Here is a 14,488-nt window from a genome sequence, read left to right as displayed (position 1 = left end):
CTCTGGTGCCCACCAGCTATATGACCACAAGCTGTTCACTAAACTGGGCCTCAGCTTTTTCATCCTGGAGAACAATGGAGGCAACAGTCTCCATTGTGGGGGTTGTGCTATAGAAACAGGACAGGCACTGCCCCATGGAACTTTCCTCCATGATGGACATGTTCTACATCTTTACTATCTCATATGGCTGCCACCAGCCCCACATGGCTACTGAGCACCTGAAGTGGGGCTCCTGCGACTGCGAAACAAAAATTTTAATTTCATCTCACTTTAATTTAAAATTAAAATTGAGTAGTCACATGGAGCTAGTGGTGATTGTCCTGGAGAGCCCCAAGGACTGATTGAGATGGGATGGTGGGACACCTGCCCAGACGAAGCACCTAGCTCCAGAGTCTTCCTCCTTCATTCCTTCTTCCCCCTACTTACCCCACGCCGCCGTATGGGTGGTAGAGAGGCTTCTGTCTGCAGCCTGGCCCCCCAAGGCTCCCTCTAAAAGGACAGAGGGCAGGTGGTCGGGCTCTCAGGGAACAAAACAGGCACCAGCTGGGGAGTAGGCTCAGTGAACTCCATAATGACGTGGATCCTTGAACCACTGACCTCTCCTCCTGGCCCTACTGGCCCCAGACCTCTATTCTAGAACCCCATCTCCTGCTGTTTCCCCCAGCAACTCCTGAGGTCATCCCTGGAATGTCTGGGCCAGCGCTATAGGATTGGAACAGACCATCCCCCCATTCCTAAAGTAACAGCAGGGACCCCTGCAGGAATACACAGAAGGTGCTCGGTCCCAGGCTGGGCTGGGGCTGGACCCAGGGAGACTTTCCCATATGTGCATGGAAGCTCTGGAAGGCACAGAGGCTGGACAAGAATCCAAACCAGAATCCCATCCGACCTTCTCACTTTGCAGAAGCAGAAACCCAGACTCCGAAGAGCACAGGCAAGGCAGGAAGAGTTGAGGCGCTCAAGCCGAGCCCCCAGATCTGCCCAGTCGGCATGGACCTCCTCAGAGGACTCTGGAGCAGCCCTGGTAGGAGGGTCCCCACACTAGGGCAGGTCAAGGGCCCAGGGATGGAAGGAGCTATGCAGTTTCAAAGCCTGAACAGCAGCAACTGAAAGCTAGCCAGGCCATACCACTCCTGTCCCTGACCTGCCCCAACCTGCCCACACTGAGGAGGGGAGAAGTGACATCTGCGGACCAACAGGGAACATCCCAGAAAAATTTGCCACAAAGAACCACAGCTCCTGGGGTGAGCTCACAAACAGGTATGGTCACCTGGAGCTGGGAAATGCTACTGAGGACAGGGACCCCCAGCCTGTCTCCATTCCCTGGCCCAGCAAAGCCTTCTCTTAGCTTCCCAAGAGTCCCCTGCCTCCCCCAACAGAATGGCCAAACCTATGCCCTCCAAACCTATGCCCCAAGTGGCCTGGTCTCATCCACTCAGGCGCCACACTGACTGCCTCCCACACCAGTACCTCCCACATCAGCACTTCCCATGTCAGTACCTCCCATGTCAGTACCTCCAGCATCAGTACCGGCCTTCCCTCTGCCTCCCCTCTTGCAGCGTTTTGCTCTGGGCCCCTTTTCACTAAGGCTGTCCTTGACCTTAACCCCACTCCTGCACTCCCCTGACCCTTCTCACTTACATCACAGCTTCCATCCTTTTTTTTTTTTAAGATTTTTATTTATTTATCCACGAGAGATACAGAGAGAGAGAGAGAGAGAAGCAGAAACAAACAGGCAGAGGGAGAAGCAGGCTCCATGCAGGGAGCCCAATGTGGGACTTGATCCCAGAACCCCAGGATCACACCCTGAGCTGAAGGCAAATGCTCAACTACTGAGCCACCCAAGAGTCCCACAGCTTCCATCCTTATTAAAGACACCACCTATTTTTTCTTCCTTCCTTCCTTCCTTCCTTCCTTCCTTCCTTCCTTCCTTCCTTCCTTCCTTCCTTCCTTCCTTCCTTCCTTCCTTCTCTTCCTTTCCTTTCTTCCTTCTTCTTCTTCTTCTTCTTCTTCTTCTTCTTCTTCTTCTTCTTCTTCTTCTTCTTCTTCTTCTTCTTCTTCTTCTTCTTTTTGTTTTTTTAAATTGTGGTAACATACATAACATCAAATTTACCATCTTAACCATTTTTAAGTGTCCAGTTCCGTGGCATTAAGCATACTTATACTCTTATGTGGCCTCCACTGCCGTCCACTTCCAGAACTCTTTCATCTTACAAAGACTGAGGCTCTGTCCCCTTTTACCATGAACCCCTCACTCTCCCTCTCCAGCCCCAGGCACCCACCCCTCTACTTTCTGCCCCCACAAATCTGACTCCTCTGGGTATCTTATATAAATGTAATTATATGGTATTTGTCCTTTTGTGTCTGGCTTATGGTGCACAGTACATTATTTTTAAAAAGGGGGGCGGATCCCTGGGTGGCGCAGCAGTTTGGCACCTGCCTTTGGTCCAGGGCATGATCCTGGAGACTGGAATGGAATCCTACGTCGGGCTTCCTATATGGAGCCTGCTTCTCCCTCTGCCTGTGTCTCTGCCTCTCTCTCTCTCTCTCTCTCTCTCTCTCTCTCTCTGTGACTATCATGAATAAATAAATAAAATCTTTAAAAAAAACAAAAACAAAAAAACAAAAAACCTCTCTCCCACTGCAATGAGGCTCTGTAAGGGCAGGAATTTGGGTTGGTTGTATTCTGTACTCCCAGGACCTATAAGAGTACCTGGCACCAAGTAGGTACTGAATGAAACTTATGAATGAATGAATGAATGAATGAAGACTCTGTAGAGGTTAGTCATCTATAGGTCTGGGCCTGCTCTTCCCATGACTGTGGCCCAACTCCCAGGGATGGTGGCCCCTCCCCACACTGCTCCCCTGCAGTCTCATGACTACCATTCTTGGAAGTGGGTACCGTGGGACTACCCCACTTAATGGGCTTTCTCCCCAGACTTGGCACTAGGTCTATGGGAGGATCGTTAAAGGGACAGGCTGAGTGCCCCACCATGGATGAGACAATTTGCTTTGAAGCTCACAACAGCTGGTGCAGTGCATGGGAGTGGGGAGAGACAGAGGTGAGCAAAGGCCTGGAGCATCCAGTTCCTCCAGTGGACCAGGGAAGCTGCCCCCCAGCAGGGCAGCTGTTTCTGGCAGGGAGCCGGGAGACCAGGGATCCATCTGGGGCTCACAACCTTGGTGGTCCTTTGCCTTTCATCTTCTCCACATCTTGCCTATTTATAGCCTCCTACTTTCTGAGAATTCATTTACCCAAGTTCTGGGCCAGACAAGCTTGGAAAATGGAAGTAAGGCAGACCACTCCATACATGCAGCAAGCTTGAAGGGGTGACAGGCAGTGCGGGGTGGGTAGGTGTTCACCTCTTGCCAGACTCAGGCTGCCCCAAGGCAGGAGGTGTCTGGGAAAGGGCAGCAGCCAAGAGCCCATGGCTCAGCCTCAGCACCCGCCAGACCTCAAGCAGGTCTAGCCAGGTCACTGTGCTGGAAGACAGTGACCCCAGAAGAGCCCCAGACCACGTCAGTGCTCTTCCCAGCTCAGGGAAAACAAACAGATTGGGACAGTGGAAAAACAGCTGTACCTTTAAGTTATTTGGCCCACAGATATGAAAAGTATTTGCGTGTTGAAGTTGTTTGCATGTTTGGTTATTTTTAGGGTGAACCCAGTTGCCTCCCCTTGGAACCGGATGGAGCCCTAGAGGCACGTAGTCCTTTTTCCCAGACGGGGGTCCTGGTCCTGTGTTCCTGGGAATGAGGGCCTGAGGATGAGATCCCTGGGACTCTTAGGCATCAGGGCCCCCAGCAGGACATGCCCCAGAAGCCAAGCCAGGTCTGCTGGGATCTCTAAGATGTGTCACTACAGATGGACATCACGGACATCACAGCCAACCACCTGAGTCCACAGAGAGCCCCTGTTCTCACTCAGAGGACAGAAAGATGTAAATGAAGGAAAGAAAGCTTGGTGCCCTGACTCCACTCATGCCAGGCCCAGCTAATGGGAATATTTTGCTGACATATTTCTAGAACAAGCAGCAATTAGAGCAGACTTTTCTCTTCCACTCCCCCTCCCCAAAACAGGAATAAATCAGTCCTACCAATTTCCCAGTTAATGATTTCCTCCATTAAATTAAAAAGAAGAATAAGAAAATGTTTTTTTAAATGGATTACCAGCCCTGTGCTTTCAGAGACCATGTGACCTGTCAACCTCTCTTAAGTCCTGATACATCAAAGTCCCTTAATTAATTTTTAATAAATAAAAAAGCTATAGTCTAAGAAGTACTGCTCCTCCTCCTCCTCCTCCTCCTGCCCCTGGTCAGCCTGGCACATGAGGGTCAGGTCCAGGCTGGCTAGGGCTTCAGCCAACTGAATGAGGTCAAAGGGGACTGGAGAGTCAGCGCACAAGATCCAGTACACAGAGGAGAAAAACGAGCCTGAGATGGGACCCACCTGGCTGGCCCAGGACTCAAGTTGTCACATGCACTGTGAAGGACTAAATACTAGATAGGGGCCTTGGTTTTGAGGTGCACCCACATGGAAAGTGCAGACAGCCAAAGCCTTTGGGCACAGGGATGATGTGAGTTACTTTATCCAGGGCCTGTGCTGCTCTTTCCCTTTCCCCTCTGTACCTCCCAGGGCAGGGGCAGGCATTCAGCTGCTGAAAAGTCCACCCCCAACAGCATGGGCGAACCTTGAAAGCGTTATGCAAAGTCAAAGTCAGCAGACATAAATGGACAAATTCTTTATGATTCCACTTCTAGGAGGTTCCTGCAATTGGCAGATTCGTGGAGATGGAAAGTATAACGGTGGTGATGGCAGGAGGGACAGTGAGGGGGTTAGCACTTCATGAGGACAGAGTTTTGTTTGGGAAAGGACAAATTTCTGGAGATGGATGGAAGGAAGGAGGAGGGTAGAGGGGGTAGAGGGAGAAGCCCCAGGCAAGCAGTAGTAGAACCCCAGCCAGCTGACTCAGCTCTGACAAACTACGTGTGTCCCTGGGAGCTGGTGGTAAAGTTCTCAGGGCAGGTCCCTCAGGGAAGCCCACAGCAGGCTTGCACCGGCCTGGTTTCTCTCAAAGGTCTTCAAGGTCAAGCCCAAGATCTGCATACTTTCTGCTCAGACAGCTGTGCTGGTCAGCACTGGAGCATGCAATTAACCCCCTCCAAACCCAGGGTGGGGTGCAGCGGGGGTGGGAGGAGTATCTCCACACCCTGGCTCTGTCTTTCCCAGCAGCTCAGAGATCCAGGAGACACCTGAAGGCCCTCACCCTTCCAGAGGGACATGGGGGCCCTGGTTGGTGGGGGATTCTCTGTGCACAGCAAGGGATATCCTTCTCAAAGGCCATTCACTCCCCTCTACACCACTTTCTTTTCTCGTGGAGCCCAATGCGGGGCTTGAATTCACGACACTGAGATCAAGACCTGATCAGAGATTAAGAGTCAGGTGTTTAACTGACTGAGTCACCTGTGTGTCCCTTCCCACCACCACTGCCACCTCGCCACTTTCTAAAGAATATCTCCAAACCTCTAAGTCACCACAGGGAGGGATAGGCTACTGCAGACTGAATCTGGTCTCCCTGCTGCCACTCCAGGCTCCACAGGGAGGCCAAAGTGAGCTCTGAAAAATGTAAACAGAATATGTCACTCTTCTACCTCAAACCCTCCAGCAACTCCCTTTGCACTTAGAGTCAAGACCAGAGTCTCTACCATGACCTCCAAGTCCTCCAAGATCAGGCCCCTGACTCTCCATCGCCTAGTTCCTCCCCTCTCTCCTGCAGTTCCAGACACCCTGGCTTCCCCACTGTTCCTCATACTTGCCAACCATACTTCAACCTCAGGGCTTTTGCACCTGCTGTTCCCTCTTTCCAGATATCACATGATTTGTTTCCTAAGTTTACACATGTTTCCGTAGAGAGGTCCTCTCTGAACATGCTATCTCAAACCCCCTACCTCTATCTACTCTATTCCCTTCCTGGCATTTAGCACCACATCTTTTTTTTTTTTTTTTTTTTTAAGATTTATTTGAGAAAGAGAGAGAGAGAGAACGTGCAAGGGGACAGGCAGAAAGAAAGGGAGATAAACAGGCTTTCCACTGAGTGGGGACCCTGATGAAGGGCTTGATCCCAGGACCTGAGCTGAAATCAAGAGTCAGATGCTCAACTGACTGAGCCACCCAGATGCCCTAGAGCAGATCTTTTTTTTTTTTTAATAAATTTTTTTTAATTTTTATTTATTTATGATAGTCACAGAGGGAGAGAGAGAGGCAGAGACATAGGCAGAGGGAGAAGCAGGCTCCATGCACCGGGAGCCCGATGTGGGATTCGATCCTGGGTCTCCAGAATCGCGCCCTGGGCCAAAGGCAGGCGCCAAACCGCTGCGCCACCCAGGGATCCCCTTAGAGCAGATCTTAAGAAGGGATTTCATTTGGTTCACAGTTGAATCTCCAGTATTTAGAACAATGCCTGACACATGAATGGTGTTCAAAACCTGTTGATGACTTTATTTTATTTTTTTTTAATATTTTATTTATTTATTCATGAGAGACACAGAGAGAGAGAGGCAGAGACACAGGCAGAGGGAGAAGCAGGCTCCATGCAGGGAGCCCGACATGGGACTCGATCCCGGGTCTCCAGGATCACACCCTGGGCTGAAGGCGGCGCTAAACCGCTGAGCCATCCAGGGATCCCTGTTGATGACTTTAAAAAAAAAAAAAAAAAAGCTCTGTTGAATGAATGCATCAGGGATAACCAGACAATGAAAGATGTACAACAAAGTTTCTTAAAGGCATATACAGACTCAACAAGATGGAGTGGACCAAATCAAGCTGAAGACAGTGATCTCTCTCCTCGTCCCACCTACAGTCACCTCCATTTTTCTGGAGACTGAGAAGGTAAGAGACAGGCTCCTTTGGGACGTGGCAGTCACCAGGACCTCAGTGAGGCACCCTACAGGGAACAGCTAGAGCTCCTTTGGGCAAACTTGACCAAGTGAGAGGTTGTAAAACTGTCTCCACTCCCACCTGCCCAGCCCAGCCTGGTTGAGTCTGTGACATCAGGTTGAGTCTGAAATGCACCACCTTGAAACCAGCCATTAAGGTCAGTCTGTGTGTTTGGTGCCAGCAGCAGGGGCATCACTGGCACAGGCTATGAGCACACACTGCCATCAGGCCAGGGCAGTTCTTCTGACTGACCAGCTGGATGGGCTCCCACAAAGGAAGCCAACTGCACCCAGGCCTGGTGGCCCGGCCTACACCTTCCCTGCCTTCTTCCTATGGCCTTCCGATGCTTGGCCTGCTTCCAAAGGGTGCCCTCACCACCCCTGCTGCCGGTCCAAATCCCTGTCCTGCCAGACCAGCAGCTGCCCTCCATTCTCTGATGGGCCCAGCAACTCACTCTCTGCAGACCAACCCAGGGGAAAGGGAATCACTCTAATCTCAGGTGGTCTGTAAAACAGAGCCAAAGGAAGAGAAAGATAAAGACCGTTGAGGAGAAAGAGAGAACACTAATTTTTTTCTTCCCATCTTCAGAAAAATTCTAGAACATCCCTGCCTCACCCTAGTCGAAAACACTGACAAGAAACTGGAGAAACTCCAGGCCAGGCGACAGGTTGCATCTTCCTCTGCCTTTCCACCCCCCATGGCCTCTCTCCTCAGCCCCTATCACCTCCCTCCCTGCCCCTCATCACCTCCCTCCTCACCCATTGCCTCTCTCCCAGCAACCCCATCACCGCCCCCCCATCGCCTCCCTCCCTACCCCCCATCACCTCCCTCTTCAACCTCCCATCACCTCCCTTCCCGCCCTTAGGCTCAGGCCAGACGCAGCAGGTTCCAGTTACCAGAACCTTTGGGTTCTGGAGGTGCTAACCCACAGTGCTCTGTGTAAAGGTCTTGCTACCGGCCATCAAGACCTGCAATTATGAGGGAGAGCCAACAAATGGGCATCTCTGCAGCTGGTGGGAAGACAATAAGATTTGCCCCATGAACAAAGATGACTCAGAGGAACAGAAGGGAAATAACATTTATGGCACTTAGTATTTGTTGTCTATGGTTGTGTGACAAATGACCCCCAAACTTTGTGGTTTAAAAAAATAAACATGGGGTGCCTGAGTGGTTCGGTGGTTGAGCGTCTGCCTTTGGCTCAGGTCATGATCCTGGGATCAAATCCTGCGTTGGGCTCCCTGCAGGAAGCTTGCTTCTGCTTCTGCCTATACCTCAGCCTCTCTCTGTCTCTCATGAATAAATAAAATATTTTTTAAAAATAAAAGATAAACATTTGTGGTTTCATCCTATTTCTGTGCATGGAAAATCTAAGAGCACCTGAGGCCAGTGGTTCTAGCCCCAGGTCTCTCGTGAGGTCAGTCATGATGCCAGCGAAGGTGGCACTGACATCAGAAGCTCTGACTGGGGCTGGAAGAGCCACTTCCGGGGGAGCTCACTAGCAGGACCCATACATTAGTGCTGGTGGTGGGCAAAGGGCTCGGCTCCTCCCCACATCTCTGGACCTCTCCAGGGAGTCACTGGCCAGGCCTCACGACAGACCTGGGAGGCTGGCATGTCCTTCTTCATTCCACATGTGTAGGAACTGGAGCTTTGGTGGGTACTCTGTCTTGCCCGGGGACCCCAAGGACTGCCCCCTTCACTGGGCAGGATGGCCTAAAAAGGAAGTCCAAAGCCAGGGTGGTAATGCCCAGCCATGTCACCTCATCTCCCGGTGTTTCCACATCTATAAAGTGAGGCTAATAACAGCACGGACTTCATGAGAGTGTTGCAAAAATGAAATGAGATAATGTGAGAGAAGCATCTAGCACAGGCCCCAGGGTAGGGCCACACTGAGTAAATATCAGCAGTTGCTCTAACATTTCACAAAACCCACGTTAGACTCGAGGATCCTGCAGGCGCACCCGCCCCGCTTCCTCAAAGCAGGGAGGACAGATTGGCAGCTGGCCTGTAAGGATGTGGCGGGAAGCACCTAGGAGGAAGGAGGCTTGCGTGAGAAGCAGCACAGGGCTGGGAGGCTCACACGGTCACCCCTTCACTGATGGGACCAGGCCACCTGACACCAGTTGCCTTGCAGAAACAACAAGGAGCATTTCCTCACTGGGTCCCACTACCTCACTCCTGCTCTGAAGTGCCTGACTTCATGGCAGGATGGCCATCTGTAGACACTTCATTAGGAGGCAGGCTTCCAGAAGCACCCAAGTGATGTGTGACCCCAGGATCAGCCACTCCGAGGTGGGAGGACACAGGTGAAAAACACAGTGTGAGAGCTGCCTTCTGCCTCATGGTAAAACCCAACCCAGGCTTATCGGTTTTACCCACTTTGTTCTCACCACCACAGATGGTGGGGAGGCAAGTTATTAAGTTCATAAATCTAACTGTTCCAGGTAGGGTCGATGGTTCTTGATGCTGGTTCCCCTTCCTCTGCATAGACGTGGGTGGAGGTGAGCTGGGAGTCAGGGGAGACAGAAGCCAGTATCACCATTGGTCTGAGGCCCACATGCAAAAAGTGCCCACTGCCACACAAGTACAAGGGTCAGCTCTGCTGATATATATATATATATTTTTTTTTTATTATAATAAAATTATATATAATTTTAATATTTTTATTTATTTATTCATGAGAGACAGAGAGAGAGGCCCAGACACAGGCAGAGGGAGAAGCAGGCTCCCTCTGGGAAGCCCGATGCGGGACTTGATCCCCAGACCCTGGGATCACAATCTGAACTGAAGGCAGATGCTCAACCACTAAGCCACCCAGGAGTCCCTCTGCTGATATATTTTAAAAGACAGTGACATTATAATCCTCAGGCAGGCTGTCCCCCAGAGCCTACAGGCTGTTGAACCCAGAAGGCCTCACTCCCCACTGTCCTGAAGACCCCATTACCAGCCTGACCTGGCTATGAAGATCAGGCCTCCTCCCTGGGCTGCCCCATTGTATACAAAGACTCCAGTCTTGGGGAGTAACAGCTGTCCCCATCCACTTACAAGCTCTGAGACCTCCCCACACAGACATGTCCTCATCCATCACTCCTGCCTTGCAGGCCTTGATGCTGAGAGGGAAATTAAATAAAGTGTACAAGCCTCCAGCGGGGCACCTGCCTCTGGGAGACAGTACGGAGCTGTTTCTCTGTGCCTTCTCACCTCGTACTTAATTTTGGAACCTGAGGGGTCCCTGCAGTAAAGTGGTTCAGTGGAGAAATCCCCCAGCTGGTGTTCTGCATGCACACTTTGTGGAGAGTGAGACAGGCCCCACCTGCTACAGAATCTTCCCTGTGACCTCTGGTTGCAACCTCAAGAACCAGCCACGGCTCAGGTGTGGCCTGCAGAGAGCCGAAAGGTGTGGTGCCTCTGAATACAGGAGGCTATTCTCCAGAAAGCACTGCCACACCACAGCCTTAACCAGGATTACTAGTCACTCTGTTTGAAAAGAGGAGACAATTAGAGCAAGATTCAATAAATGCTTAACGGCCCTCCCCCTAATCCCTGGGTTGTGATAAATCAGGCAGCCTCTAATCTGGGCTCCTTCTGGATCAGCCCGTAAGGCTCCTTGAGGTCTTAGATGTCACCTCAAAGCAGGGCCTCGGGACATACACGCTCCAGGGTTCCCATGAGACCCAGGCCTCCTTCAGAGACCACTGCCATGGCTGAGGCTTGACGCTTTCCTCATCAGCAGGCTCAGAATCTCCCTGTCTCACGAAAGAGGAAAGAAAAATCGCCAGGACACCTGAAACAGACCCTCCCTGTCCTGGTCTCCTCTTTTCTTCTCCCTCTGCAGCAGCTGCTCAGAGAAAGAACACCCTCTATCCTCCGAAGTGCCTCTTGGAAGTCACGGTTTATGTGGTTCACATTCTCTATTCAATTGTCCCTCGATCCTCTCAGCAGCTCGGAACTATACTAGAGATGGAAAATCACTTTTTAAAAATTCACTCATCAGGGGCACCTGGGTGGCTCAGTGGTTGAGCATCTGCCTTCAGCTCAGGTTGTGATCCCGGAGTCCCGGGATTGAGTCCCACATCAGACTCCCTGCAGGCAGCCTGCTTCTCTTTCTGCCGCTATCTCTGCCTCTCTCTGTGTCTCATGAATAGATAAAATCTTTAAAAAATAAAAAATAAATAAAAATGCACTCATCAGGCTCCTGGGTGACTCAGTCGGTTGAGTGCCTGGCTCTCAATCTCAGCTCAGGTCTTGATCTCAGGGTTGTGAGTTCAAGCCCCATATTGGGCTCCACCCTGGGCATGGAGCCAACTTAAATAAATAAATATGCACTTGTCATCAACAGATAAATGGAAAACCAAAATGTGGTCCATCCACACAATAGATATTATTCAGCCACAAAAAGGAATGAAGTTCTAACATGCACGACAACATGATAAATTTGCAAACATGACATTAAGTGAGAGAAGCCAGTCACAAAAGACCACACAGGATGATACCATCTATATGAAATGTCCAGAACTATTCTGGAGGCAGAAAACAGACTAGTGATTACCAGGGCTGGGGTTCAGGGAGCAATGGCGGGGGGGTGGGTGGTGACGTCTGGGAGTGATGAAAATGTTCTAAGATTCCTGGGGGTCAGGGTGACAGACACCTGTGAATATACAGTTGGCCCTTGGACAACGCAGGGATGAGGGGGCTGCCTCCACGCAGTGGTCGAAAACCCATGTATGACTTTTGACTCTCCAGAGACTTAACTACTAACAGCTTACTGTTGACAGGAAGCCTGGCCGATAACGTAAGCAATTAACTCGTGTTTGGTATGTTCTCTGTATTAAATACCATAGTCTTATAACAAAGGAAACCAGAGAAAAGACAAATTATTAAGAGAATCAGAAAGATGAGAAAATACATTTACAGACTTGTCCTGTATTTATAAAAAAAAAAAATTCACATGTATGTGGACAGTTCAAACCTATGTTATTCACAGGTCAACTGTACTGAAAACCATTGAATTGTACATTTTTTTTCTTTTTAAAGATTTTATTTATTTATTCATGAGGGACACCGAGAAAGAGAGGCAGAGACACAGGCAGAGGGAGAAGCAGGCTCCCTGCAGGGACTCCAGGATCACGCCCTGGGCGGAAGGCAGACGCTCAACTGCTGAGAGATCCAGGCATCCTGAATTGTACACTTTAAATGGATGAATTGTATGGGACGTGAATTACATCTCAATAAAGCTGTTATTAAAAACATGTAAAAATTAGACTATTTGGGGCTTTGATTTAAGAGTTATTTATTTATTTATTTGAGAGAGAGAGAGAGCGGATGCGAGTGGGAGAAGGAGCCAATGGAAAAGGAGGGAGAGAATCTCAAGCAAATTCCCTGCTGAGTGTTGAGTCCAACCTGGGCTCAATCCCAGGACCCAAGATCATGACCTGAGCTGAAATCAAGAGTCAGACACTCAACTGATTGAGCTACCCAGGTGTTCCCAAATTAAGACTATTTGTAAACAACTGAGTAAGGCTGCTGGAGGAGGCTCTGAAGTGGAGGGTCCCTCAGTCCCCGAACCCTGGTCCCTGCCCACCAGTCCACAGCCCCCTCACTGGGGCAAAACATAGCTCAGGGTGCTATCCCAGTGGGGCCAGTGCTGGGAGGGAAAACAAGGGGACACAGCTCTCCCTACCCTCCCAGGATCCAGAGGATAGGTGGTGGCCCTGGGCAGAAAATGCTAACCTTGGCCAACCTTGAGGTCAAAGGCATCAACACATCAACCTCCAGTTGGTTTATGGGGACTACAGATGGTGGTGCCTCAAGATCACACTTCGGCTAAAACAACAGTGGCAATGGGACAGCAATGATGACACGTGATGCGAGAGGAGCCAAAGTGTATGTTATTCTTGGGCTGGGGGCCACCACCCCAGACCAGCATCCCCACTGCCAGCACTGGGCGTCTGAGAATCCCATGGTGGAGGACAGTGGCCAGAGAAGACCAGGGTCCATGGTGAGGAATCTGGAGTTTGCAGAGGCAGAGCCGGATCCCATCAGCACCCCCGTCACGTCAAGGACAAAGCCTAGGACCTGAGAAGGAGATCACTACAGGCTAGGGTCTGAGGCTGTGGCTGGGCCAGTGCAGACAGGGCGACCGTGTGAAGGCGAGTGGGCCCTACATTTCAGGGGCCCACATTTCACAGGGGCAGCCTCAGCTCAAGTGACCAGCTAGGGGGATGGAGCTATAGGGCGTGTGAGGGCCAGAAGCAGAGAGGAAGCCAGTTAGGCCTCTCTGAGAGCCCTCCTCCCATCCCCAAGCTTCACTTTGCTAGCATCTCCTTTGAAGGTCAGTGAAACAAGCAAGTAAGGCAATCAACGTGCGTAAGCTGGCCTGCCTCAACTCATTTTATTTCATCCTCCCTCAGGCCCTAGGAGGTGACATTTTATAAATCCTATTTTGCAGAGTCTGACTGACAAGGCTCAGAGGGTTACAGCACCTAACAGAAGAATCCACATGCATTGCCTCGAAGACTCAGGATGGACCTCCACCCGGCACAGACATGCTTTCCAGACCATGTGAGGTGGGCACAGACCACCTGTCCTGCTTAGCTCAAGAGACCAGAGGGAAGGCAGGTAGGTGAGGGAGCAAGGCTGAGGTCCACCAGCGATAGTTGGACAGGACAGGGAACAAGGCAGGACAGAGAAGTACAAGAACACCCGTGGGCGACCTCGAGGGCCAAGCAAGTGCCCTCAGCTTTCCATCTTCCTGGCCAGGAAGGAAACACCTTCCACAGGTGCCAGGATAGACCCCAGAAGGGACCTAGCGGATCTGGGTGTGGCCCTGGGAAAGAGTAGGCTCTGTTCTGAGCCCCTTGTGTGCCTCTGAACACGTCTCCTCACCCAGCCTCCTCAGGGATCAGTTTCCCCATGACCTTCCGATATAATAAAAAATATATATTTGGTCTTAACTTCCTTTTCTGGACACAGAGCTCCTAAAACTCTTGTGATTTCTTGAATGATAAGAGTGTCTTTTGTACGCTAATGAGCGAGAGGCTGAGCTCCCCAACCCCAGGAGGGGAGAAGGGGCTGGAGACTGAACTAATCACAGTGGCAATGACTGAATCATCTGTGCACAAAAACCCTAAACAGCAGGGCTCAGAGAGCCTCCAGGCTGACGTATGCATCCAGGAGGGTGGCATTCTCCAAAGTCCATAGGACAGAACCTCCTGCACTTGAGATCCTTCAGACCTCACCCTGCACACCTCTGCATCTGGCTGTTCACCTGTATTCTTTATCACGCCCTTTATAATAAACCGACAAACATCAGCAAATGTTTTCTGAGTTCTGTGAACCATTCTAGCAACTTAATCAAACCTGAGGAGGAGGGAGGAATGTGTGGGAACCCCAACTTTGTAGCCATGTTGTCCAGAAGGGTGAGTAACCTAGGACCCACCACTCCAGATTGGCATCTGAAATGGAAGGCATCTGTGGGACTGACTTAACCTGTGGGGTCTGTACCAACTCCAGGTAGCCAGTGTGAGAACAGATCTGACACACGAGATACCCAGTT

At 50.7% G+C, this 14,488-nt stretch overlaps 1 protein-coding gene and 1 long non-coding RNA gene across 13 annotated transcripts in view; one reads left to right on the top strand and one right to left on the bottom strand.

The window, feature by feature from the left end:
- The window catches only part of PITPNM2 (phosphatidylinositol transfer protein membrane associated 2), a 140,186-nt gene that overhangs the window by 79,266 nt on the left and 46,432 nt on the right, over nucleotides 1-14,488 (bottom strand). The window contains exon 1 of one of the 10 annotated variants that reach the window (XM_035706417.2): nucleotides 427-636. The exons of the other annotated variants lie outside the window; for them this stretch is intronic. The gene's annotated coding sequence lies outside the window, so the exon portion shown is untranslated. Of the gene's footprint in view, nucleotides 1-426; nucleotides 637-14,488 lie in introns of those variants that run through there. 10 annotated transcript variants of the gene reach the window in all.
- LOC112676480 (uncharacterized) lies at nucleotides 718-8,221 on the top strand. Of its 3 annotated transcripts, none has more exons than XR_004809427.2 (4): nucleotides 718-1,260; nucleotides 6,780-6,885; nucleotides 7,522-7,600; nucleotides 7,799-8,221. It is a non-coding gene; the product is annotated as an uncharacterized LOC112676480 (long non-coding RNA). The 3 variants fall into 3 exon arrangements; XR_003146558.3 differs by having other exon boundaries at nucleotides 6,770-6,885; nucleotides 7,879-8,221; XR_003146557.3 differs by having other exon boundaries at nucleotides 6,770-6,885.

The sequence above is a fragment of the Canis lupus genome, chromosome 26 (assembly GCF_003254725.2).
Source record: "Canis lupus dingo isolate Sandy chromosome 26, ASM325472v2, whole genome shotgun sequence".
NCBI classification, from domain to species: domain Eukaryota; kingdom Metazoa; phylum Chordata; class Mammalia; order Carnivora; family Canidae; genus Canis; species Canis lupus.
This window is presented reverse-complemented; position numbering and strand designations above follow the sequence as displayed.